The sequence below is a fragment of the Falco rusticolus genome, chromosome 4, assembly GCF_015220075.1.
Source record: "Falco rusticolus isolate bFalRus1 chromosome 4, bFalRus1.pri, whole genome shotgun sequence".
Classification (NCBI taxonomy): domain Eukaryota; kingdom Metazoa; phylum Chordata; class Aves; order Falconiformes; family Falconidae; genus Falco; species Falco rusticolus.
In genome coordinates this window covers 24,847,563-24,873,849 of record NC_051190.1, presented here as the reverse complement: position 1 = coordinate 24,873,849, position 26,287 = coordinate 24,847,563, and the positions used below count along the sequence as shown (strand labels likewise).

The 26,287-nt window shown below is 52.3% G+C and overlaps 1 long non-coding RNA gene across 2 annotated transcripts in view; it reads right to left on the bottom strand.

Annotated features, from left to right (window-relative positions):
• Positions 1–1,445: 1,445 nt before the first annotated feature.
• The window catches only part of LOC119146080, a 113,230-nt gene continuing 88,388 nt past the window's right edge, over positions 1,446–26,287 (bottom strand). For both annotated transcript variants that reach the window (XR_005103627.1, XR_005103625.1), the window contains 2 exons: positions 4,218–4,364; positions 1,446–2,764 (listed from right to left, as the gene is read on the bottom strand). This is a non-coding gene — a long non-coding RNA (uncharacterized LOC119146080). The remainder of the gene's footprint in view (positions 2,765–4,217; positions 4,365–26,287) is intronic.

Sequence of the window (26,287 nt, the reverse complement as noted above, 5' to 3'; positions counted from 1 at the left end):
CAGTTGTTCACCAAGGCTCCTCCCTCCCCTGGTGCTCACAACTGCTGCACTTGGGACAACTGAGAGGTGGCAAGAGCCCTCGGCAGGGCAGCACCCGCACAGACCGGCCACGCCAGCGGGACCGATCTGGGCAGCCCCAAGCACATTTCCCAGGTAAGCACGGCCCTGCACCTCCAGGCCCTCTGTGTGATGCTCCCAGAGACTCACTTAGGACAAAGTCAAAAACCATAGAAAATCTCACTTCTTGCTGCAAGGAATCTTTGGCAGTAGCAATGGCCGTGGGAAAGGGTCACACAACCCCTGTCTTGTCACACCGTAAGCTGAGGACCAGTAGACCTGCCGTGCTTCACCATCTATCCACCCTGAGCAGCCTGAGGAGCAGAGCTCAGCGGCAGCCACAGCCATTCTTCAGCACCTACCGGCTCCGGAGAGCAAGCCCCTGGAATAACGCAAACAGCATCGTCCCTGTCCCTTCCCCTAGCACCTCTGGCCCGCACGCTGCCTTGTCCTGTGCCCTCCGGCGCGGCTGCTCGCCACCTGCCAGACCCGCTTGCTGGAGGAAAGCTGGGTGTGCTCCGCTCTTCCAGCACGGCACAACAGCACGGGCTGCCCAGGCCCGCCGGGCAGTTGCCCAGCCCAAGGAGCACAACCCAGACGCCAGAGCCTGCAGGCGAACCCCCGTGTGCTGCAAGGCACCGTGCCCACCGCGGGGCTGCCCCTGCCCGGTGTGGAGGGCTGTGGCGTTGCCAGTGCCACACCTGGAGCGGGGTCCCTGCACCCTCTCCAGGTGCCCCGGGGGCTGGGCTGTGCAGCTGGGAGCGGGCTCAGGTTGCCTCCCTGCACCCACTGAGGTGGCACCATCCCAGAAAGATGGGACTTCTGGCAGAAATTACATACTTTTGATCTTCTAGGTATATCATTTGCTTTCTGGGGACACATGGCTCACTTCCTGAGCAGGGACTGAAGACACCAGCGCTGGCTCTGCACCCCACCCAGTGCATTGGGCCATCACGGCATGCACTAACGGAGCTTCACCCCACCCCAGTGCCAGCCTTGGGCAGTGCCGCAGCCTCCTCTCCCTCCCAAAGCCAGCAGCTGCAGCATCGCAGGGCACAACAGAGGTGGCTTTGCCCCCGGGCTCAGGGGAGCAGGCTGAAACCAGCTGGCATGCCTCGCCTGGGAGCTGCCCCGCGGAGAGGCCACAGGCCCCCTTCTCCCGCCCGAGCATTAAACGATCTCCCAGCTTCGTGGCAAACGGGCGAGCATGCCGTGGCGGTGGCGAGATGGGAATGGCAAATGTGGAACATCAGAGGAGTAAATTGCGTCAGTTCAGCTCCAGATAGCGCATTGGAGCGAGAACGCTCCTGGCAGGACACCGCCTCGGTGCACAGGTATGGGTGCGTGATTGCTTAATGACAGAGCCGCTGTAAAATTATGCCTTGTTATCTCATTGTCAATTTTACTTTAATATACATTTGAAATACACAGAATACAAACCTTTTCTGTAAGATTACAAAATGCTCGAGCACTTCTGCAATTTGGATGGCAGGGGATCAATTATTTGGGCATGGTTTTGCATATAATGGTCTGCAACAGATTGTAAAGTTTCTCAGTTAGCGAAGCAATTATGAATACTGAATACAAACTAATGGCTAGAGAGTGGTGGAATGGGGCCATCTGGACTCGGAGGCATGCTTCTGGCTACGAGGGGAAGGAGTGCAGGGAGGGGACTCCTTCAGCCGAATGCCCTAAGTACTTGGATAAGTGTGTGATCTCCTGCTATAGCAGGAAAGATGTGGTGTAAGAAACAGTGTCCAAGAACAAAAATAAACATAAACATAAATACAAACACAAATGTAAAAATAAGAAAGAGAGAGAAGTGTCAGAAATTGTTTTGCCAAGACAGAAGTTCAGACTTCACTTCAACGTGATTACTGTTTATTTCAGAAGACCAGATCACCTCATTGGTTTAATGATTCAAAACACATTATTTTTAAAAATCCTTGAAAGCTTTCACAAACAGACTCCTATCTAGCCAAGCCCAGCTGGCAAAGCTCCTGGGTGTGAGGACAGATTTGTTTATCATTTCTCAACAATGAATATTCAGGTTTATTTTGTTGGAAAAGGAAGTAAACCAGGGTTTTGACAATCCAAAGGGGCAACCATTGCCCTAAAACAACAGAGCTGAGAGGGATTGCTGTGAAGGGCTCCAGCAGCTGCCTCCTTTACAGCATCCCCAACACAGGGCTCAGACGTGCCGTCCCCAGGCTGTCTCTGGCTGACCGGTCCCGGGCTCCCCAGCACATCGAGAACCCCATCTTGCTCCCCACCACTGTGCCCATGGTCTTGTGCCACCTGCCAACAGCAGCATGCAGACACACCAGTCTTGCGTTTCTCTGCAGTGTTTCAGCACCATCACGCCCACGTCTGAGCCCGGCACAACTGGAAGCATCTCTGCGTGAGAGCCCTCGCAGATCCAAGTAGCCTCGGGTGCAGGAGCACTGTCCCGCTCCCCAGGGCTGTCCGTGCTGGCTGAGCGGCCCTGCTCTGCACACAGCCACAGGAGTTGGAGCTACAGGCTTTATTTCTTGCATTTTTCAATCCATTCATAAAAAATGCATGTGGGATGAAAGGTTTTACACAGCAAACAGAACTGAGATTTAAGGCTACAAATGTCAGATTTCACAACGCTCCGTCCATAAAACTGCTCGGAAGAAAGTCACATCACCAGCAGCATGGACCGGGGGATGGAACCACAGATGTCCTAAAAGTAAATGAAAATGACATTAGGAGTTATTTTTCTCCTACTTTTAAAAATCAGCCTAGCAGGAACATCAAAGTAATCCATGAGTCTGGTCATTCCTGTAACACATTGGTATAAATCAAAAACAAAACTGTGGTCGAGTCAGGTAGAAAATCATCTTCTAGAGACATCCAACTGAGCTCAGCAAAGGAGAAAAGGCTGACACAACATCTTTAAACATTTTTAATTACCCTGTCAAACTGACAATTATAGAGCTAATTATTAGAAAGACAATACCAGATATACTGAATAGCACATCAACAGTGTTTTTATGTAATTATGCAATTTAATGAATTGAAGGCTACAGTAATGGGCTATATCTGGTTAATTAGGGACTCCCTTTCTGCTAATAATGCCATTTATTTTCAACTCACTATATTTGTTTTTTCTGTAAAACCAGGCATATTTCCACAGATGATGAAAGATTCTTCACAGCAGCTCCTATGCCCCTTCCATTATTTATGGTATGCAGGATTTTTCATTGGGGTGGACAATGAACTCCAGCTAGCTTCTCTTTCATTTCCAGCTTTGCCGTATTCCCTAGGGGTTAATTACATCCCTGGGCCGGGCTCCTGCCGCTTCGCTTCACTGTGGTTGGCATCCAGCCTATCGAAAGCCACTCAGCACCCTGGGAATGGCATCCTCCTCTGAGCCCCCACCCCAAACCCAGCCCAGTGCTGGGGTGCAGGTGGAGGGACAGAGCCCTGCCCAGGCCACGAGGTCCCCAGGGGCCCCTGGGCAGGTCGAGGCTGCCTGTGTCTGGGGCTCTTGCAGGTTGCGGGTGGGGGGCAGTAAGTGATTCCCAGGTGACCCCTGCTCAGCAGCACCCCTCAGACCCTGCACCCCCACCTGCCACAGCACCCCCAGCTCAACCAGCCCCCAGCCCCGCTCCTGCAGCCACTGGGCAACGTGCCCCATACAGCTGGTGGGGCTGCTCGGCTGGCACAAGCCACAGGAAGAAAAATAAATAATTTAAACATTTTCCCTTGCAGATAAGTTTTTGGAAGTTTTGAAGCCTCCTAATTCCTCATTGTTGGATGAAAATTGTCTGATAAATTATTGATTGTATTTTAAATGTACCCACAGAAACCATTTTAATTCTTCTTTTTTCTGTTCAGAAATAATTAACCTCCTCTAATTTTTTTAATCACTTGAAGATATTTCCCGTTAATTGTTACCTGGAGGGGAGGGGCCCTGCCTGCCACACAAGCCCACCATCTTCGGGAGAATCCAAAAGGAGGAATCAGCTGTGGGAAACCTCATGGCCACACTCCACTGCTGAGCTAAACCCCCATATCCCAGCTTCCCACAGCGTTCCCTGAGGGGGATCTGCCATGCCAGCCTGTCCCCGAGGAGAAGAGGCTCTAAGGAAGAGGGCTGGTCCCCTTATTTCTATGGTTCAGCTTGTACTCACAACACCTCCATCCATCCACAGGTCCTTACCCCTGAGGCCATTCTGCATCACCTTGCATCCCATTTTCCTCCCCAAAAGCAGGGCTGTCCAGCACCAGGGCAGACCCCGAGCCCCACAGCTGGAGAGGTGCCAGTGGTGTCACTGAAACTGGGAATAAGAAAACTGCTTAACATCAATGTAGCACGAAGAAGCTGGCATTCCTTTATTACAGCACTGGATGCATGAGGGATCGCTCCACCTAACGTGCATGCCATACGTTACATTCAGGCAAGATTATATAGACCATACATATGTTTATGCATTACATTACTCAGAAGAGTCATACACATTCATTCATTTCCTAAGGATAGGTGGTGCTATGTTAATGAAGTGTTGTGCATGCTCCTTACAGGTATTTAAGAAAACTTCTGGGGGTCTCAAACAACAGCCGGTTCCCTAGTAACAGCTGACTGAGAACTGAACCTCAATTATCTTTCCCTGTACGGACTTGTCTTGACCACAGGTCAACTTCTTTCAGCAAGTTTGGTTTCAGATCTGGCTTCGCAAGAAGATTTTTTGGTTTAGTTCCTTCTGGAATTCTTGATTAACCTTCCCTTAACAATACAATGTTGTGGAACAACTGTTTGATGGTAATGATCCATTATGCTGAAACAAACAGTACGTGGTGCCAGCAGGAGCTGGGCAGGTCAGGCAGCCATGCTGCGAGCACAGCAGAAGCGATGGGGAGCAGCTGGCAGAAGCCAACCCTCCCCCCCTGCAGAGCCCCTAAACACGGGCAGGCTGGGGATGATGGGCAGAGGGGCCTGCTGGGACCAGAGCAGAGTGGAAATGGGTCTCTCCTGTGCTGAAGCAAACTGTCGGCCCCATCACTGCTGGCTGGGCGCTGCTTTACCCATCCCCAGTGCACAATTGTTCGCTTACACCCTGCGCAGGAACCAGGTTGCCTCTCTCGGTCACCTGCTCCTCCACAGCTGGCTGGGATATGCCAAGCAGACCCAGCCTGGCTGTTCAGGAGTACAAATGAGAAGCACCGGGAACATTATTCTTGGCATAAATGTGAGCTGGAATGTGCAGCCTGCAGTCTGTGATAACCTCTGGTAGCCTGCTCTAGTGGGGAGCACAATGCAGCAGTAAAGGAAAACACAAGAGGAAAATACTGCTAAAAATCCTTGTAACAGTGAAGCAGGAAAAAGGAAAGCTACACTATCTTAGTAACCCTGTCCCTAACCAGAACAGCAACAGTAAGGGCAGTGCAGGAGTCCTCCTGAGTCCTAGCTCAGCTCCAGTCAATGATTGTTGCCTGAATGACCCATGGGAAGGGGAATTTGTGCTGAGAGATGTCCCCAGGCTGGGAGGGCACCAGGTCATGGCATGGCCCATCAGCCGCTCCCCATTACCCAGCCACTGATGCTCAGACATTCAGCACTGAGGGCTGGCCCCAGCCAGTTGGACCAACACACCACAACAAACAACACTTAGGATCAACAAGCAGCTCTACGGGGAGTCACCTATGGGATGGGACATGTACTCCTGAATACACATCAGAGCAGGATGGACCACTGCCCTTGGCATGGAGGGGACACTGTGCACACAGAGTGAGGCAGCCTGTGAAGACACTAACTGCCCTTGCAGGCTTGTTGCAGAACGTGGAATCTGACTAAGAGCACCACTGAGGATGGATGTGCTGTAAAAAATGTGGGCCAGGAAAAGACAGCAGTGGTGGAGACCAGGACCAGGAAAAAGTGAGATCTGGAGAAGGTATTCCTTAAGGACAAGAGAAGGTAAATTAGATGCCAAGAACAAAAAAGATGCATCTGGGACAGCAGCTCTTAATGGATAGAAAATAGCTTAAAAATTGAACTTGCCCCATCACTTCTGCAGGGTAAGTCATTGAGCCACATCTGCCACCCCTTGCTCTCCTGCAGATGCACAGCAGTGGGAGCTGCAGCTGACACACCACCCATGACTAAGGAGCAGCTGGTGCTGAACGCTCTCCTCTGGCTGTGCACAGGAGACACCTATCACAGCTGAAGGGCCCCAAATAGACACCAATACAAGCTAAATTTGGGCAATATTGTTGCCCACCTTGACTAAGTGGGCAACAGAAACTCAGTTATGGGGCTGGGAAAAGCTGCCGACAAAGGGCGTGCTTGGATCACAGGGCAAAATTGCAGTGCTGCTCACTGCAAGGGACACAGCGACCCACCAAAGATGGGTTTGAAAATGTGGGTGGTGAAGCTTCTGCTGTCATCTCTGAGTCAGACAGTCACTGTCTCCACAGGTTATTACAGGCACTGCTTTATGCGCTGCCCAACTCCGAGGGGAAAGCTCAGCTCCCGGGTTTTCACCTCTCCTTAAGGCAGAGGTGCACCTGCACAGACAGGGACTGTGATGCTGACAGTCAGCCCACACACACCATCTGCCAGTCTAAACCACCCCTGCTCTTTTGCTTTTGTCTCAGTAGCTCATTTAACTCTTGCTATGGAATGGGTTGGCAGATCCCAAAACATAGATAAAAATAGTAGTGTTTCACCCCAGCAGCAGTGGGAAATGTCATAGTAATGCATCAGCTTGCTCAGGTTCTGGGGACACTTGGGTCCTTTCAATGCAGCTGCCAGTATGTATTTAAAGCAGGTCATACTATTGAGCTAAAAAGGCGAAGATGCCAAATTAACTTTTCTAGTGGCCACAGACACAAAGAACGTGAAGTGAATGGGATGAAGGAAAAGTCTCTTTCTGTACGGAGTGTCAGTAGAACTTGCCGCCTGTGCAAAAGCCTGGTGCCCCACAAGCTGGGTGGTGTGGGCCAGCTCCCCACTCAGGGCCAGGTCCTCCCAGGGTATGGCAGGCAGTCCCCTTTCTACAAAGCGCTGTAAGATCTGACAAATGAAAGCATAAAATCCATTTTATCTGATTTCCATTTTACTGGCATTAACGGCACAAATATTTGGCAGGTGACTTCCTTGCCGAGTTTTACTAGCTTTGCCTACATGCACACCCAAACACGCTAAAGGACTCGCCATCTAAGTGAAAGCTGTTGTTAGGAAGGAAGAAATTCAATAACGTACTTGTAAATTAATAAAATCCTGGCAATTGTGAAAACATCCTGGGCTTTTGTTGGCCTGGAGATTTATTCAGTCCTGCTGGCTTCCCAGCTGAGGCAGAAAAGATCATAAAGCTGCCAAGAGAAGTGCCTCTGCAAAATGTTCCAGGCTTAGCTATAACATTCCTCTACCTGCTGGCACAACAGCCAAGGTGCCCCAAAAATGCTGCTCAGTGGCATTAATGCTGATGAGAGTTGACCATTCTGCAGTTTGGATTTGGTTTGGGGGCATCTTTTAAAGCTTCATTCTTTCTAGGAATATAATAAGCCTCACACTGTGTTACGTGCCCATCAAAATCAGCACGGTCCATGAGAGAGTGCTGGGAAAGCTGTTACAGGGATCTGGGCTGTGCACCAGCTCCTGTCTGCAGCCACTCCAGGCTCCGCGCTGTGCTGGTTCACTGCTCGCTCAGGCAGCAGGAGCTTTTGTAAAGCACTTCCAGGACACACCTGCCTCACCCCTGAGCAGCCATTTGGCTCCTGGTTTCACTTCAGGTTGCATCTTCAGACACCCGTGTGAGCTGGGACCGCTGGCAGTATCCCACTTCCCTACCATCAGCCCTGCATCGGACATAAGGGAGTGATGGAGACTTGGCCAAACAAAGCTGCTTCTCTGAGCTGCCCCATCCCAGCTGTGTACAAGAACCCTTCATAAGTTTAGGCAGAATAAAGCATTTTATCTTTGAAGACACATCAGCATGACAGTCAGACCATGAGGAGGGTAATGGGGTCAGTCAGGCACCCATGCTGCTGTGGTACACCAGTGCCTCCATGGCAATGGGGTCCAGGAGCAAAAGCTGCCCCCAGCCATCTCTCCAAGGACTGCCGGCAGCGATTGCAGCTTCCCTGAGAAGAGCCTCTGCTGAGTTGCAACGGCAACAGCATGAGGATAAGCAACGCCCCGTGCCCCATTAAGAGCAGGGGCACACAGGGCAGGGAGACCAGCCTGACCCCTGCAGCGCTGGGAGCTCACAGCCAGGGCAGGCAGGGAAGGCAACTGTCGAGCTCTGCCAGAGCACAGCAGCAGCAGGAGCGGCTGTCTGAAGTGACATCCGCATTCTTGCTCCCACCTGTTAAACAGGCCACACACAGATCTCTTGCCCTCACTCCCCCAGTGGGGCTTTGAGACAGCAGAACATTTTGCTCCTGCGGTATGAGTCAAATGCATTAACTCCAACCCTCCAGGGAGTCTCAGCACTGTACCTACCTCTGCCACTTCCCCTGGGTCAGCAGCTGATCCAACATTTTTCTGACTATCTGTCAAGGCAGCAGAATTCACAGCATTTTCCTTGGGTTTATAAATGCTCCAGAGCCCTGAGCTCAGGCACAGGAGCTCCATGCCCTCTATGAGCAGCATCATTACAGGATGGACCCCAGCTGAGCTGCCAGGGCTGCCGGTGGGATCTCTGCCATGCAGACTTGCAGCCCAGATCCCCACAAACGAGAACCCTGCTGCCCTGCCCCACGCTAGGCTGGCTCTGCAGGCTCCCCGCTTTGATGAAACAACACATGGCTCTGCTCCTGCAAAGCTGAGCACATCCACCAGCACAAATGCAACGTGCCCAGCTCTACTGGCAAGAAACCCCCATCAATAACTGGCAGCACAGGCCACTAGCACGGGATGCCTGGCCTTCACAGGTGCAGCAACGAGGCTGCGTCCAGCGACTGGAAAGGGCTGAGCAGCGAGAGGACACTGGGGCTGCAGTCAGACTTTGCCAAATATTTAATAGAAAAATGATCCAGAACCAGCACTTCTGAGGAGCAGCAGCATTTCATTTTCATCGGGGAATGCTCAGCTAGCTGATTTTATGACAGTATGTCTTTTTTATATATATATATATAAAATTTGTGAGTGAATTTAGTGCTTGTGAAACCAAAGGCGTAATAGCACTGGCCAGAGCCAAGGATAAGGTGGGAAGATAGGCCAGCGTCTCGTGGCCATGAGGCAGCTCAGCACTGTGTGCAGTACCACTAGTACCACACTCAGGGAAGCAGCTGCCCTGCTCTTCCAGCTCTCCAGAGCAGGTACCAGGCACTTCCTGGAGTTCAAGTGCTCGGTCTGTCAGGAGGAAAATCTCCACCAGTCTCCATGTGATAGTCATGAAAGGAGAAGTTGCTTGCGCAAGTCCTCCTGCAGTGCAAGTGATACATACAAAGCTTCATGCAGCTCTGCCTGCAGATATTTATACTGGTTGTCTCCAGAGCGGTTACCCAAAATGTCCCAAGAGGCAACAGAAAGGAAAGAAGTAACTTGTTTAATTTCCCTCCAAGGCAGGCTATAAGAAGAATTGAGCTTCTCCCCCTCCTGCACAGAAGAGTGCCTTCCCTGCTGCGGTTTCTGTCCTCCAACTGCTCCTCATTTCCAGGGTGGTCCAGTACTGGGGAGCCCTGGGAAACATCTCAGGCACACCATTGTTTCCCTCAGCATTGCTCCCTGCTTCCAGCTCTGTCCTCAGTCTCCACTGTCTTTGGATACATTAATGCCAAACTGTCTGCGAAACTGCCCAGGCCTCCTGTAACACTGTCTGTACAAACAGTAATGACCACGTTGATGCAACATTTCCTCTGTATGAAAATGCACTGCCTCAGCCCTGGGCCCCCACCCCTCTTGGTTAACTCAGCTTGTCTCCTGCGTTCTTCCACTGCCTTATCAGCTGTGCTAAGGCTTGGTCTTCGTCTCTCTTCATCTCCCTTTCACGCAATGACACAGGCAGATCTTTTTTCCAATCATTTACACATTTTTGCTACTTACAGTCTAAGATTTTCTGGCTGATAACAAAAGGGTCATCAGGAGGGACATCCCCATCACTTTGCTCAATTGACTGCCTCTTGCATCTGCTGGGCTTTTGAATATCTAGGGTGCACTCTGCTCTGGCAGGTCTTTGGCAGGAGGTCAGATTGGATAAGCAGAGATCCGAGCTCAGTTTCCATCTAGTGATCCACCATCCATTAGCTAGCCGTACAGGCTGAGTGGGACTGCACAGAGCCCACAGGGGAAGGCAAGGGGCCAGCAGAGCTGTGAGGGCAAGACAGTCATGGCACAGCAAGGCAGAAGCTGCTCAGGCACAAAAGCAGCACCGGTCTACAGCAAACATCCACTTTTCTCCCATGCCACCATCCCATCGTCCCTGGATCACAACCCCCTGGTGCCAGAAGGATACTGGTGTGCTGGGAGGCGCACACAGAGAAGATAAGGGGGGACCGCGGTGCTGACCCTTAAAAAAGCAAAAGCCCACCTCTCTGCTTGTTCTGCAAGCCAAGGGGAGGGAGAGATAGAAAGCAGGGTGGAACCTCAGGCTTCAGGAAAACAGCCCTGGAACTGCCCCAGAGCCAGGGCAAGAGCGGAGAGGCACGGCCAGAGCAGAGCGCAGCACTGGACCACAGGGCTGGTCTGCTGGCACAGCACAGCCCAGTCCCATCCCCGTCCATCACCGGCTCCCCTTTGCCAACGCTGCTCAGCACCAGGTGCCACGCAGCCGTGACCCGCAGAGGCGCCCACCCTGCAGTGCCCACCCGGCTGTCACCCCACCAAGGCGCCAGGGTGTCCCATCCCACTCTTGAATGCTGACCATGAGAACAGCTCCTTCCCACCCCAGCACAAAGGTCAAACCCAAGATTGTTCTGATGACCGATGTGTGCGGGGGAGGGGGGGGCGGGAGGCGTCTATAGGGCAACAGGAGCCGTCTGCTTTCTTGCTTTCAAATGTTTTTGCAGAGCTCCATCTAGGGGGGATGTTGCTGGACAAGGCTGCAGAGCGAGGTAAGTACCAGTAAACAAGTAAATGGCTCCTTCCCCTGGCCCGAGGCCTCTTGTCACACACTTACAGTGCTAATTAAAAAGGGAGGGAACAGCCCATAAATTTTAGAGTTTATTCTAACTTCAGTTCCAGCTGGTTTTAAAAGAGCTGATGAAGGTAAGTGCATCTGTGCAGATCAGTGGTGCATCACAGACAGAGAGCCAGAGCGCTTAATTAAATGTTATTCTAGGAATAAAATTTAGCCCTCATCGGACGAGACTGAATATTAAAGCATCAATTTCCTGAAGGAAACCGGCTGTAATCAGAGTCTCCTGCTATGGGAAAGCAAAAATAATCGCAGCTACTGACACCAACATCCCTCAGACAATGGTGGAAAAAAGTACCACGGCTGTGGAAATGCACACAGCTGCAAAGGACAAAGCTGCCCGGTGGGGACAGCAGCTCCTGGCGAGGTCCCACGGGCACGCTCTGCTCTGCTCTGGCTGGTGCCTGTGGCAGGGAGCCCAAGTCCTGCAGGAACCCGCAGCTCCGAAAGCGTTCCTTCTCCTGGCAGGCCCAGTACAGCACGGGGGTCCCAGCTCCCAGGAGCTGGTTTTCAGGCGATTGTATGGTTTCGAGCAGTTCTGAGGCTCCTCACAGGCACGGGAAAGCTCTGCCTACCCAGCACTGAAGGATCAGTCCCTCTTCTGCAGACATGCCGGCCCCAGTCTGGCAGAAACACTGCCGCTGGGCTGTGTCCAGGCTGGCGCCCGTATGCAGATGGGAAGAAATGTGCACCCTCACCCTGTCCAACCTGCTCTCTGCACCCACCCAGGCACTCGGAGCTTCTCCCACGGCCCTTCCAGCAATGTCTGACAGTTGCTCTTCCATTCTGCTGGCACTCGAGGCACTGCTGCCTGCAGCCTGCCCGGCCGCCCACCCCCTCTGCTGGGGTCCTAGACCACCCTGAGAGCTGACAAGTGAGAGTGGCACAGGCTGCTAAAAGCTAATCAGGCACCTCCCCAGCCCTGCTGCACCCTGAGCTACCAGACACTGTGCTCGGGAAAGATCCCCATGCCAAGAGCTGTGGCAGCAAACAGCGTTTCAGGTAGCTGAAGATCCCCCTGGGGAGTGGATACAACAGATCTCCCTGCATCCTCCATGTATTTTTATTTCCAAGTGAATCATGGTGTTGCATTTCATGGCGTCAGCCCCAGGATGAAAGAATTGCATTAAACTTCACAAATCCTCTAATATTGCTGTGCCTACAGTTGGAGGCCTTCACATATGCAGATATTACATCTCCTTTGCTCAGAGGTCTCTTTCTCATTTAATACTTCCCCCATATTGCAAAATTCATAACGTGGGCTTCTCCAAAGGAACATAGCTTATCTCCTAGGAAAGGGCACTCTGTCATTGCCGCTGATTCTCCACTATTCTGCCACATTCCCATGTCAGGACAGCAAGGCGATGGCTGGGAGGCCAGCACACACCTTCGCACCCAGGCCAGGCAGCCAGCGCCTGGACCAGCCCCAGAGGAAGCCGCAGCGAGTGCAGGGCAAAAGCTCTGCCTGCGGGTCTTTCCCCTCCTCCGATGGTCCCCACCCCCCCATCCCCAGCCTTGACTAATCTCTAATCTTAACAATATTAGCCAAGGGGGCTGGCAGCTGGATCTGCCCTTTGCTGGTACTGTCAGATCAAATAGTTGCTAATTGACCAATGTGTCTCCTTTTGCTGAGCTATTACCAACGGCACCATGGCAGCTTTCTGACATTAATTATCTGTGAGTTAGCAGTATCTGAAAGCATAAATAATAGTTTGCCATGATGGCAGGGTGAGCTCAGTGCTGCAGGCATGCCAGGGCAGGCTGATGTGGCCACTGTGCCCTGGTAGCCCAGCTCCTGCGCTGTGGGTGCCATTGCTGGGGCTGCAGCCAGGAAGGTGTCAGACAGCATGCAGAATCTCTTCCAAAAGCGTTCAGAGTTTGGTTGACTGTCACAGTCCAGGGACGCCCTGCTTCTCGGGCCACTTTCATCAGTGACAACAGTACGAGAGACAACAGCATGCTGGCATGAGTTAGACTGGCTGGGCTTTGCCCTGGTTTTGAAGTGTTGTCTTTCAGCAACACAAACATGAAATGCAGCGAGAGAACAGCCTGTGCAAATCCCACAAGGGTTATTCCTCCAGCAGACCATCACCACAGAGAGAAAAGGATCAAACACAGCAAAACCTCAGCTTGTGTTCCCTTTCCTGGCAGCTCTAAGAGGTTCCTATTAACCCGGATCACCCTTGGTTACAGGGACTGGCTGTCCCTGTAACAGCTCCCTCTGAGATTAGCAGAGCTCAACAGTTAGCAAGTAAAGGAGCCGAAGCAAAGCAAACAGGCTCCGGGCACTCCACACTGCTGAGAGGGCTGGAATAGGTTTAATACACACTTATCTGCATTTCACACATGCATTTGCATTCAGCAAACACTCATCTGAAAGACTCTGAACCCTCGTTGCCTCATTGTAACGCAGCTCCTGCACAAATCCCCCAGCCTGGCCCTTCTGGCTCCTCTCAAGGGCTCGGACGCCTGCGCTGCTGCCGCCCGCGAGCCCAGGCTGGCCGGGAGAGGTTTCCTCCCACCTGGCTGCCGGGGGATGGAGGTGGCCCCAGCCAGGGCTTCCCGACGCAGGATCCTGTGGTCTGAGGGAGGCAGGCCAAGCCCCCTCCTCTGCAGCGGCACCCACCAGCCCCCGCATCCAGACTGGGGACAGGCTGGAGGGCAGTGGAGGTTGGTGGTGGGACAGGGCCTCTCTCTGAGGGCATCTCCCTCAGCTGGGAGGAGCCAGATTACCTCCCTCCCTGCAGAAGTGACTGATTTGAGACTGTTGTCAAGATTAAGTGAGGATTAATTAATTGATTTTCACGGGTTAATCCAAAGCCTGGACCCCAAACTGTCGGTCTGCAATGATCATGGTGGACACTGCACAAGAGCCAGCCAGAGGACTCCGGCAACTGTGCTTAGTTAAGACTTTCTATCACTCAGAAGCTTGTTCGTCTGACATGAGCTCACAATCAGCTGACATTTACTGCATTTTTTATGCAGTAAGACAGAGCCACACAGGACACGCTTATCTAAGTGGGGAGCATTCCACCTTCCCTGGTGTCACCAGTGTGTCCCCACAGACCCCAGCGTCCCCACCAACATGCCTGTCTGGGACCATCTGCACCATCTTGCTGTGCCCCCTCTCCTCTGCCTCGAGCAGGCTCAGCCACTCGGCACCAGCCAGCCCTGCCTGTCTGGGGCTGCCAGTGCCCCCCGCTCCTCCCATCTTGTCCCAGCTCTCTGTGCCAAGCCACATGGCAGGCACTTTGGGAAGTCACATCCAGGAGGAAATGCAAGCAGTCTCAAACCCACACTTCACTCCCACCAGTGCCAAGCTCCTACATGGGAAAGATGTGGCTGTCATCCAGCCCCCTGCTCTTTGCCTGCATCTGCTCTGTCCCAGCGAGTCTGGAGACTCCTCAGCCTGCCAAGGACAGACAGGGCTGCCAGCAGTATCCACAACTTTTCTCCTACTTCCCTGTGGGTACTGGCACCTTTGGTGTTCCGATCTCTGCCACAGTAGCTGCCCCAGGCAGCCTTTTCTCTAGCAGCTTTGTCTCATTCCTGCAGTGGTGAACGAGGGTATCACAGCCCTCCGGGCTGGCTCCGACCAACAGGCAGAGAAGAACAGCCCCTTGCCATGCACCCCTGTCACCCTGCCCACAGCTCCACTCCTAGCCCATCTCTGGGGGCTTCTCTCCCTCCCTGCCTTTTTTGCCAGAGGGGAAGAGTGTCCCCAGTCTGCAGGTTCAGCCCTGCCATTAGCTGGCTCCCCCAGCTGTGGCTGTCCCCCAGCGTCATGAGCAGGAGGGCGGCAGTGGCTCCGTGTGCTCACCCCTGCATCGGCAGGCGGTAAGGTGTGAGCAGCAGCACACAGGCCCTGGCACAGCAACACGCAGGCAGTAAGTATGCCACTGCTTGAAGGTCACAGCTGGACCCAGTGACACTTGCTTTCCAGTCCCTCCGTCCCTGTGACGCTTGTCAGCTCCTCTCCTCACGTGTGGGACACGTGGTGCCCGATGGGTGCCGCAGCTTGGGAAGGGTCGGTGGGCAGCAGAGCCCACTACCAGCACTGCAGCTGGCTGCAGCACCTGGAGGGCTCAGCAGAGATCGCATCCACCCGGAAAACGTGTGAGAAGCTCCAGCACCTGGACTGGCGCTCCTTTGCCACAGGTCTGGTGTGCTACACCATCACAAGGAGTGAGCAGTTCCCAAGGCTTTTGAACTGGGACTAACCTTTGATTTGTAACTGGGAGCATACCGCCAAAAATACCACCTGTCAAATGCTGTCAAAGCAGCATTTCCCTGGGGAAAAGGCGAATGCATCCACTTTCTTTCTTGCTTAAGCCATGACAGAAGCAACCAGATCTCTTATGAAACCACTACCATGAACTGTTCATGTACCTGCTTTTCCCTAGTGCTTGCTACCACCCAGCTGCATCCTGTAAGTGCCAGCAAGGCAAAGGATATTGCTAAAGAAGGAGGAGAGGCAGAGGAAAAATCGCTTTCCAATGCCAACAGAAGCTCCCAGGAGCCCAGCTGGGCTGTGAAATCGCAGCAGGAGGAGTTGCTCTGGGGCAGGGTGCAGTGGCACTGCACGAGGAGCTGCAGCAATGAGGCAGGGGAACAGTCTGTAGGAGACTTCTGGAAGTTTCCACTGACATAGAGTGAGTTGTTCTGGCTGTGGGGTCATGTGAGCTTCCCCTGTCCTCACCTTCCTTGTGTACTTAACTGGGTCCTCAGGAGCCATTATATTCTGGCTCTGTTGAAATCACCAGTGGGTTCAGATGTGAGAAATGCAGTGTGGTCGGCTTCTGTCTCCTCGGGGCAAGCTGATGCCCTGGGAGCCAACTGGCCGGTACCTGACACATCGCATCCTCCCTGGTATCTCACCAATTACCAGCCCAGGCAAGCCATGCAGCACGTGAAATGAGCTGGGCTCATTTCCACTGGATGCTGGTGGCTTTGAGGGAATTCAGACCTTTAGCCAAAAGTAGATGGATGTGACCTTCTGGAGTGTAATTGTAACAATCTTGCCATTTTTATTCCCTAGTAGTTGAAATATTTCAAAACCTAAATGACCCAAGGTCATTAAACTTTGTAAAGAGATTGCTGCAGGTATTTCCACACATCTATTAAAACCTGCCACCGTGACTGCCTATGACTAGGGGAGAGCACAGATTGGCAAACAGTAAATTGTCCTGTTCTATATGCCGCTGGAATTTTTGCTGAGGTTCCCTAATTTTTCATGTCCAATTTGATGACCATATTAATTAAAATTACAGTTGAATAAGAGATACCTTTATCCCCTTATCACCCTATCTGATATGAAGAATGAGTCTAACTTGAAAAATAGCACAGACAGATACCTATGCAATGCAGGGGTTTAAACCACTTTCTGATTTAACACAGGTTATTTTTGGGGACTACTTCTGCTTGCCTGTGATATTTGAAAGAGATGTGCAAAAAGTTTAGAGGTTTTTGCTTTCTCTGTTCATAGCTGCACAAGCTGCAGCTGCATAAATATGCAGAGATGGAGGTCTGGGATACATTCATCTCATTTCTGGTACTCTTAGTGTCTATCAGTATTTATTGTAAGAATAAAAACAATGCAAACAATGAGATGCTTTTAAACAAAGGTACTGAGCAAACTCCCTCAAGCTTGTAGAGCCAGCACCTCACTGCCACTCATGCCCGGGCCAGGCCCAACCGCAGCAAGCGATGCAGACTGCCCAGCTCCTGCTGCAGCCGGTGCCACTGCACAGCTCAGGGCCATCCTGCCCTGCCTCTGGCAGCTTTAGACCACAACACTGTCTGTGACCCAGCGATACCCCTGCCCCACCACAGGCACTTGTTGCTGGTGGACAAATGTCAATATTGTTTAAAAAGTTGTACGCTGCACCAGTACCTCATACATGACTTCATGCAAGGGCCACTACAGAGCATCTCTGCTATCCACTTTGCACAGCGGTAGCATGATGGGTGTGCTCTGAGCGACGGACATGATGCAGGAAATAAAATCCTTGTTGGCCAGTGTCCCCACGGGGGTTTCCCAGCCAGTAGCTCATGCGGTGTGCAGGATGAGGCCAGCACATTCAATCTGCTCCCAGGAGGACCCTGTCTGCAAAGGCAATACAGCAGCAGCAGCTACTCTGCTGCTCATTTTAGAAGTGTGACACAAACTTGTATCACAATATTGGATTGTTTTTTCTTGCCCTTCTTTTTGCTTTGTTTCAGTGCAGGAGAGAAGAAAAAAATCAAGCCACAGCTAACATGATCAGGGTGTGCACAGTGAGTAGCCCAGAATGCTGTGAAATCACATAAAAGATTTGATCAGAGTCAATATCAGCTGCTGAGCTATAATAGCTTTTGTGATTCTCCTAACAGGATTTTAATTTTATGTTTATTATTTGGGGACTAGCAAAGCACAGGAAATGCCTGTGTGGTGGTGTGGGCCCCCTCTCCCTCTGTTCTCTGGAAGGCTGGGAAGACTCCAGTGCAAAGCAAGCTGACTTTCAGTATTTTTAATTTTTGCTTGTGTTCCCCAGGCTTGGCAGGAGAGAGTGGACTTAATTAAAATCAATGGAGAAAAAGAATGGCATAAATCACAATATGAATATGCCTAGTGCCTGTATGCAAGCACAGCACAAAGGCAGCATTCCGTGACTCCTTCAAGGCACGGAGGAGCCTCCCTGTCCTCCATTGTCTCCAACAACAAGCAGCTCTTCCCAGCATTGCAGCTCCACTTCGGGCTGCTCCCTCCCTCCCTTGCTCGCTCTTCGTGAGGGTGGGAGATGGTTGCAAGCAGCCAGGAAGATGCTCCCAAAGATTCTGCCGGTGTCTGCTGTCCTGGGCAAACAGCACATGCCTGGGCAGCCACCCAGGCTGGCAGCACCAGCCCACCCTCGCTGCCCCTGCGCAGTGGGCACTGCTGCCCACCCACCCCAGCACCACTGAGGAAGGACCCTCACCAGCCATTTTGCCTTTCTTTCTGGTTTTGGCACTTTCCAGGGGTGAAAGGGAGTTCTGATTTTCTTTCTCAATCAGGAAACTTGGTTTGGAAGGGAATGCTTCCCACAGCAACATACAGCATTGACCTTCACTGAACTGCAACCCAGACCCCTGGGGACCCCTGCTGCAGCGCAAGAGCGGGGACAGGCCTGGGACACAAATGGCAGGGGCAGGAGAGGGGGCGCAACCCCAGGCAGCTCAGCTTTTGTGAGACCCATCACAGACCATGAGCCATCACAGGTCAGAAAATGGGGGAAAAGAATAATAGGGGAGAGGAGCAACATGAAGTTGGGATGCCAGGGAGGGAAACTGCCTCTGAGCAGTGTCAGACCCAGCACCCTGCTCATTCCCAGATGGGCTGTTTAAGGGTAATTCTGCTTTTCAGAAGCAAATAACAGCTTTTTAGAGTCACCTGCCAGCAGACTTTGATGGACTTCAAAGCTTTTACCACATCTGTCAGAATTTAACTGCCATTTATAGTATGCTAAGCTCTCCGGCGTGTTAATGCAGTGCCAGAAATGCCTTACCCTGGACTCGCTGGGCTCTGCAGCTGGGCATCTGTGGCCACAGCCCCTGCCAGCCCCCATGCCCTCTGGGGCCAGAAAGCACTGGGCTGTGCCAGCAGTGTGGCTGCCCCGCAGTGTGGTGGGGATGCCACGGCAGCCCTGACCCCATGCCCGGCAGCAGCGTTGCGCTGGAGGTTTGATGGGGCACCCAGGTGTTCCTCCCCTTCCCAGAGCAGATGCTGCACCACTGCTCTGCAGCGTCCTGAAGTGCTGCCTCCTTCAAGCCTCTTTGGCTGTTACATGTGTTATATGGGGCCACGAAGCAGAGAGGGGATCTGCTGGCGACCTGAACCCAATCTCTGCAGCGGCTGGAGGGTGCTGAGGGCAGAGGGTGCCCGCAGCTGGCAGAGAGCCCTCAGCTCGGCACAGCCCCACAGCGGGCCAGGGCAGCCCATCCTCCTCGCCAGCCTCTGCAAAGTCTCCGCTGTCCTGACCTGCCTCCTCTCTGCCCTGGGAACCCATGACTGGCACCGTACCAGGGCTCGGTCCTCCCACCACATTTAGCTGCCATAGCCATCACGCAAGAACTACGAGGCTTCCTCTCTCCACGTAGCCAGGGGTTCAGCCTTTATTAAAAAAATATTCATTATTCTATTGTTTAGTACCACATGCCAATCCCTTCCAGATGAATTAATTTCTTAATCACACTTTTAATGGGGGAGACTGTTAAGAGCCCATGCGGGAGTGGTTAATATTAGTACTATTTAACTGTCGAAAGCTTTTCATATCGTAAACCAGGCTCACGGTCGAACAATAAAACTCATGGTTTAATTGGTGGGTAACAGGCCTCCAGGCACTCATAGCTTCTGACAGCTGACAGCAGCAACGCTGCGTGCCGGACCAGGACAGCCAGCTGCTTTGTGCAGCCTGAGAGCAGCTCTGCCACATCCCCCACCACAGCAGCACCCCAGCCCCGCTCCTGCCGGTGACCCCCTGTGCAGGGCACTCACCCCCCCCCCCCGGCCTGGATCGCTGCCTGCAGTGGGTACACACAAGTGGGTGGGTGTATGGTGCAAACGAGCACTCAGCATGTACGTGGGCTGTTCATGACTGCATTTTTCTTCCAGTCAATCTTTCACAGATTTATGCTGCAGAAATGGGAGCATTAAATATCCCCTTGCTGTAATTCAGCATGCAGCAAGAGATACAGATTTAAATATTTAGTAGCACATAACTGGCTAAAAGCCTCAGCAACATTTTTAAAAATCACTTCTTAATAAAACTGGACTGAAATATTCCCCACAGTTAGAATTTATGGCTTGTAATTGGTGTTCTTGTGATAAATAGGAGTGAATATATATTTATGAACAACAAATATTAATGAAGAAATAATACGGGAGCCCAGTTTCAGCATATGCATCTTGCTATTACTCTGCAGTATTCCCCGAGGAATGCTGACATTAAGCAAACACAAAGGCCAGATCGACAGTGCTGCTTGGCTGAAAAATTGAGGAGGAAGGGAGTGCGGTCCTGGGGCATTGAGTCCACCTCCAGAGGTGGCTGGATTCAGCGAGAGCCTCTGCATCCAGCCACACAGGCATGCGTGCATCTGGCCGAACACTGCTCCCTTGCCTATGTACCAGATACATCACCTGAGTTCCAGCACCATTGATTCTAATCATGGGTGAGCCATTAATTTGCATGTGTTCCCTCATGATTAAAAACCTGGAGGCAAACCCCCTAGTAACTGCTCTTCTTCTGTGTGATAGCAGGAAGAGATTTATCTCCAGGTGATGATCTTGATTACTGCTTAGGCACAGCACAAGCAGGAGCAGCATGTTGATTTCTTTTCATTTTTCACCCAGCAGCAGCGGTTCTTAATGTGTGCTGCCTTCTGCACCAGAATCTCAAATTAACGCGTGAGCCAGACAGAGGAATCCCAAAGAACACCCTCCACCAGCTGACAGGTCCTCACCTGAGCACAACTGTGCTTCGAAGCCTGGCTGGCCTTTGCAGCACGCTGGGCACTGCCGATACCTCAGCTGGAGCCAAGCAGAGAGAGCCATCTGGCTTCCCACGCTTCATGGAGAGCACCACAGCCCACGGGCAAGAAACAGGGCACCGAGACAATCCCGGGAGACTGGCCGCAGGGAGCTAACTGTGCAACAAGCACAAACAGCCGGAGCAGCCGTCACACCCCAAGCCCAGCTGTTCCCCTGCCCACTACCCCAACTGCCCTCCCGTGGAGCCCGGTGCTCTCCACCATGCTCCAACCACACTGAAGAGCCGCACTGTCTCTGAAAGCCACAGCAGCCAAAGGAAACATTTCTAGCCTTAAATAAAAGAGACATTTTTATTCTGCAATAGAAGCTCTGCGATCTTGGAACACAATTTGCATAAACAGACAATTTGGCTATAAACAATTTCAACATTAACTGGTATTTACATATAGAACAACTCACTCAAAATACAATTAAAGGCCTTGATGGATTGGAAAATGTCAAAACATTTAAAAAGCTTCAACACACGTGTTTGATTTACATCTCCTTGGTCCGACATAAAACTGGAGTTTGTTTACATTTTCTCTGCCAGAGCCCAGAGCACATGGTGATTCTGGCTCCCTGCATCAGCATGTGCAGGGATCAATTTACTGGTTATTTCCCCACATAGGGATTCATCTGTGTTTTCTCTGAGAACAAATTTAAAATAAGAATGCTATGGCTCAGATCCCTGGGCTCACCTCAGAGCTGTCTCTGCTCACTCAGTACCCTTAAAGGAATCTGCAGGGCAACAATTTTTCATATTGCCCAGAAAACAGCCGCCAGGAGGATGCCATTCATCCTTTAGAAAGAGGGCAGAAGACGAGACCTGGATCTCACCCTGGGCTGCTGGAAAACAGAAGCATCCCAAATCACCAGCTGCTTTTGCCAGTTTGGGCCATAACTTCTGCCTGTTCAGAGGAGATATCTGACTCCTCAGCATTCCCAAAATAAAACCCCAAACCCACCTCCCCCTACTCCTGACCGAGTTCCCTGCTCACGAGCTCTCTCCTTCTCCCCACCAAAAAGCTGATGACTCTACACAAAGTGGAACAGCTTCAGTAACAGAACAAACCCTGTCCCACCCCCAACAGGCTGCTGCTGCAGACAGGGCACTGACACAGGAGGTGGGAGACAGGTGTTCAGCTGCCCTTGGCGGGCAGGTACAGCACAGCCCGGGCCCCTGCATCCCAGGAGATGCTGTAGCAGAACCAGGGGCGAAGGAAGGCGCCTTGCAGGCACTGCACACCCACACAGCTGACCTTGCCAGGCAAGAACCCTGCAGCACACAAGGGCCAAGTGAGGCGGTAGGAGCTGGGCTGCATGCTTCTGTCTGGTTCAGTTTCATACCATCAGAGCCTGCTCATCTGGGAGCCGCACACAAAGCAACCCAGCCAAGACTGTCCTGACTGCCAGGCTAAGGATCCCTGGAAATCTCACCAGGCACTTGGTATTTTTACCCCCAAGTCCTCTGCCTCTGACTGCACGCTGAGGTTATCTGATAGCAAGAGGAGTGCTGGAGCCTGAGTTGGTTCCCCAAACCACATCAGCCTAACAAGGCTCACCTGCTGCTGAAATAACAAGCCAGAGCACTTGTCCTGTCTGTCCCATTCCCCGAACATTTTGAAAGCTGCTCACAGCTGTATTCTTCTCTTCAAGGTCAGATTCCTTAAGGGCTACAGGCTGAACAATTCCACATACATCCTAAAAATACAGAGCTTTATTTATAAACTGCCTAATATATTTTAAAGGGCAGGCACTCCACATTTTACCTTTTATTGCCACTTATATTCCATCTCTGCTGTTATGTTTATTCTCTGCTATGCAAAGGCGCATATCCGCAGCCCTCTGTTGCTGTAAGGCTGACACGGCAGAACACTGGGAGCTCAGTCAAGTGCAGCCCTTGTAATCTGTCAGAAAGCTCACAGAGGAGATCTGCACGCTTTCTGAAATACCACTGAGCATATAAAGCAAAGCAAAAACCCATAAGTGATCACTGACCATGGTGCTCAAAGGAGGTAAAGACTGAGAGCTACGCTCATGAAAATCACAAAATTAGCCTGGGAATGCGGTGCATGAGCAGCTCCAGAAGAGAACATGCTATGCTGCTGGCAGAGCAATGCCCTTGGCGTTGGGAGCTTTCTCAGGTCACAGGGAGCCATTTGCCTCCTAACACTCTTTTATGCTTCCCAACCCCTGCACCTGCCTGCGGGGACAGGCGCTCACCGCCCGCTCACGCAGTGTGCTCCGTAAGCCGTAAGCCCTGCACAGCCTTGCTCAGGAGGCAGAGGCAGCAAGCAGCACTTGCATGGGGCACAGAAGCTCCGGGACACAGCTGCCAGCCAGAGAGGGGAAAGATGCTGCACAGAGACGCTCTGCGGAAGCCACCCACTCTGCTTCCACCTGGGCAAGGCTGCAGCGTTGTCCCTCTGCCTGCAGCTGCCAGCCAGCGCCGGGCAGCACCAGCCTGTCCCAGGGCCGCACTTGCCCCACTGGCACTGAGCCCCACAGCCAGTGCAGAGCAGGCGACAGGACAAAACACTCCTTTCCCCCACCAAGGCCATCAGCACTGTATTAATTGGGTTTGCAGAGGGTTCTTGTCTGATTAGCCTGCCACTCAACATCCATTAGCTCCTGGCAGGGCCTTCCCATAGTAAGTCCTGAGCCCTCCTTTCATGGTGGAGCCCTTCATTAGAGCTGCTGCTGCTATTGCCCAGCAAGTTGCAAGCTGTAATTTATTACAACGCAGCATATGGATGCTCTCTTTTTCCATTTGTCTGTATTAAATAATTATTTAAGCTATATTAGGTATTTATCAAGTAAACTGTCAGCATCTGAAGTTTCCTTATTGTAGCTGGAGATTTAGAGCGGCAATTTGTATGCATCCTGGCCCCTGCATGGAAGAAATTATGATAAGAACATGATGCTTTACGAGGTACTAGAACTTAACCTCAGAATTTTGGGAGGAAGGAGAAAGGAGGGGAGGGGAGGCAAGCTCACCAGGTTGCCTGGCATAGCCAGAGGCTCCCAGCTGTGCTTCTCCTGGAAACTCAGGGGCAGCAGCAGATGGTGGGGGATCAGCAGACAAACCAGCCCAATGCCACCCCGGGTTAAGGGCACTGGATGCAACTCTGCAGAGCTCCTCTACTCCTCCCCCATGCAGGAGAGAGGCTGCCCCTGGCTCAGGGCAGGGGGAGTCATTCCCACACCGACCCCAACCCTCCCATCCCTCGTCTCTCCTGGGATCTCCACAGGAGTGCCGCAGCAGCGAACTCAAAGCTTGCTGCAAGCTGAGCACTTCTCAAGGGTGCTGCCCACAGCCCCCACCCACAGGGCAGGAGGGGGGTCCTGGGTCACCAAACCTGCCTGGGAGGGCTGCCCCCAGCCCCACGCAGGGACAGTGTGTGTCCACTCTGGAGGGCCCTGGCACTGCGGGGCTTCAGGGTTCCCGTAAGGGCTCCAACAGGCCTGACACGGGAGCCAAAACATGGAAGGAGGCTGTATGCAGCACCAGACACTCCTGCCCTCCTGAACATGCCCCCTGAAGCCCCAGGAAGGCCAGGGAAGAGGCCTGGACTGGGACAAGTGCTGCAACAGCTCTTCTTCCTCACTTCCAGCTTTGGCATTTCTCTATCCCACCCCTGGCCTGACAATTTCCACAGCAGGAGCCCTGCGTGCTGGAAGCTGCGTCCTTTAATTTCCCAGATGTCTCAGGCTGCCCCTTTCCCTCCTTCCCCATCTCTCCTCTCCACCAAGCTATAGGTGCCTTCCTGCATGTCTTGTCTAAGCCGGACGCCCGCATGGGGGAATCGAGGAGATGCTGTTTAGAAGAGATGTCAGTACTTGGCAGTCTGCATATTTGAGGGATTTAGCAGCTCTCCACATGAGCAGCAGCCCCAGCCATCACCATAACTACAGCCTCTGTCAGCCTCTCACAGCAAGTCTTTCAATGAATTCATTTAAAAGGTTTCAGTTTGGCTGATTGCATCTAATTTGCCTTGAACCACTGTCAGGATGCTGTGGCAGAGTTGTAGCTCTTGTCCTGGCAGCCTCTTCTCACTTCAGCAGATGGCTGCCTTGGCAATTGCACTTAACGGAAGAGGCTCGACACACTGGGTGCACACCAGGCGAGCCCCAGGAGATGGCACAGTGCTCCTTCCCATCCTCAGCTGGAGCTTTGGTCCACACGAAAGGAGCCGGGGCGCCCCAGGCAGTGCCTCAGCCCCCTGACCAGGCCTGGCAGGGCCATGAAGTCAGCTGCTGTCTGGAGAAATCACCAGCAGATGGCTGCTCCGGAATCAGGGAGGGATGGAGAGCCCGGAGGAGGGGCCGAGGGTAGCGGGTGCTAGCAGTGCCACCGCTCCCTGGTGGGAAGGGAAGGGTGCAGGGGTGCAGCAGAGCCCAAGCAGCAGAAGTCTTGGTGCTTTTCGTGCACCTCATAGCCTGGCATCCCCCATGGGACAGGGTCCGTGTGTGGGCCTCTTGCGGGTGCCAGCTGCCTCCTTGCTGCAGGAGAGCCTGCAGGGGCAGGGGCTGTTGGCCTGTGTTTTGCTTGCTGTATTTCGTGTGGTTTGTGTGTCTAAGCATAAGCATCCACAAGAGTCACAAATTGTTCCATCAACAGCTTCAACCCATGAAAAAACCGAAACTACAAAGACAGAAGGACAAGCTACTTCTGACACACACAGCATGCAGCACAGACACCAGCACTCAGTACGTTCGGACTAGGACCATGTCGGGAGATGTGGTCCAGAGATGAAAACCCATCCAGTTTTCAATTTGTGCAAGAAAGAACATAAGCCTTTTTTTTCCTTTATAGATTCTTGTCACTTAACCTACTCAATGCTTTTTATTTGCATTGATCACATTTTATAGTATAATTAAATTTGTATGGAAGAGAACCAATTAGTTTTGTTTTACACTTATTGAATCCACTTTATGGTCAGACAAATTAACTCTCAGCAGTTAGTTTGATTTATCCAACAGCATAAAGCTTGACAATCTGTACTCTCAGATAATCAGTTTTAAAAGAATTATCTTTATTGTTATTTTTCTTGCTTGGGAGAAACCGTTAAACCCGGAGGCAGGTATGAAGAGGAAGCAAACACTGTCAGCAGACTGGCCCTGTCCGGAGATTTCAAAACTAAACACGCCTGTTTGCCTCCTAACAAAGCCTTTGCCAAGAGGCACCACCATGTTCTGCGCGGTGACTGTCCCTCGGCAGAGCACATGTGCCAGCACAGCGACTTTCTCCTGAGCAGTGAGTGCCAGTCTGTTCCAGCAAGGCTGCTTTACTCACCATCAGGGAACTGCACACAGGCACAGGGTATAGCAGAGGGGTCTGCATCCGAGCCGCTGCCCTGGGGAGCTGCTGGAAACATGGAGCTGAGGGTGCTACCCCGGGAAAACTGCCATCAGGAGAGCTCATGAGAGGGCTTCAGGCAATCGAGCAGTCTGAGCACCCTGCCGAGACCTGCCAAGGATGGAGACTGCCGACAAACACCCCTTCCCCTCTGCCTGCAGCTGGGGTCTGACTGAAGGTCTGTGCTGAGGAGAGGTCCCACCCCCACAAGCCAGTGGTGCC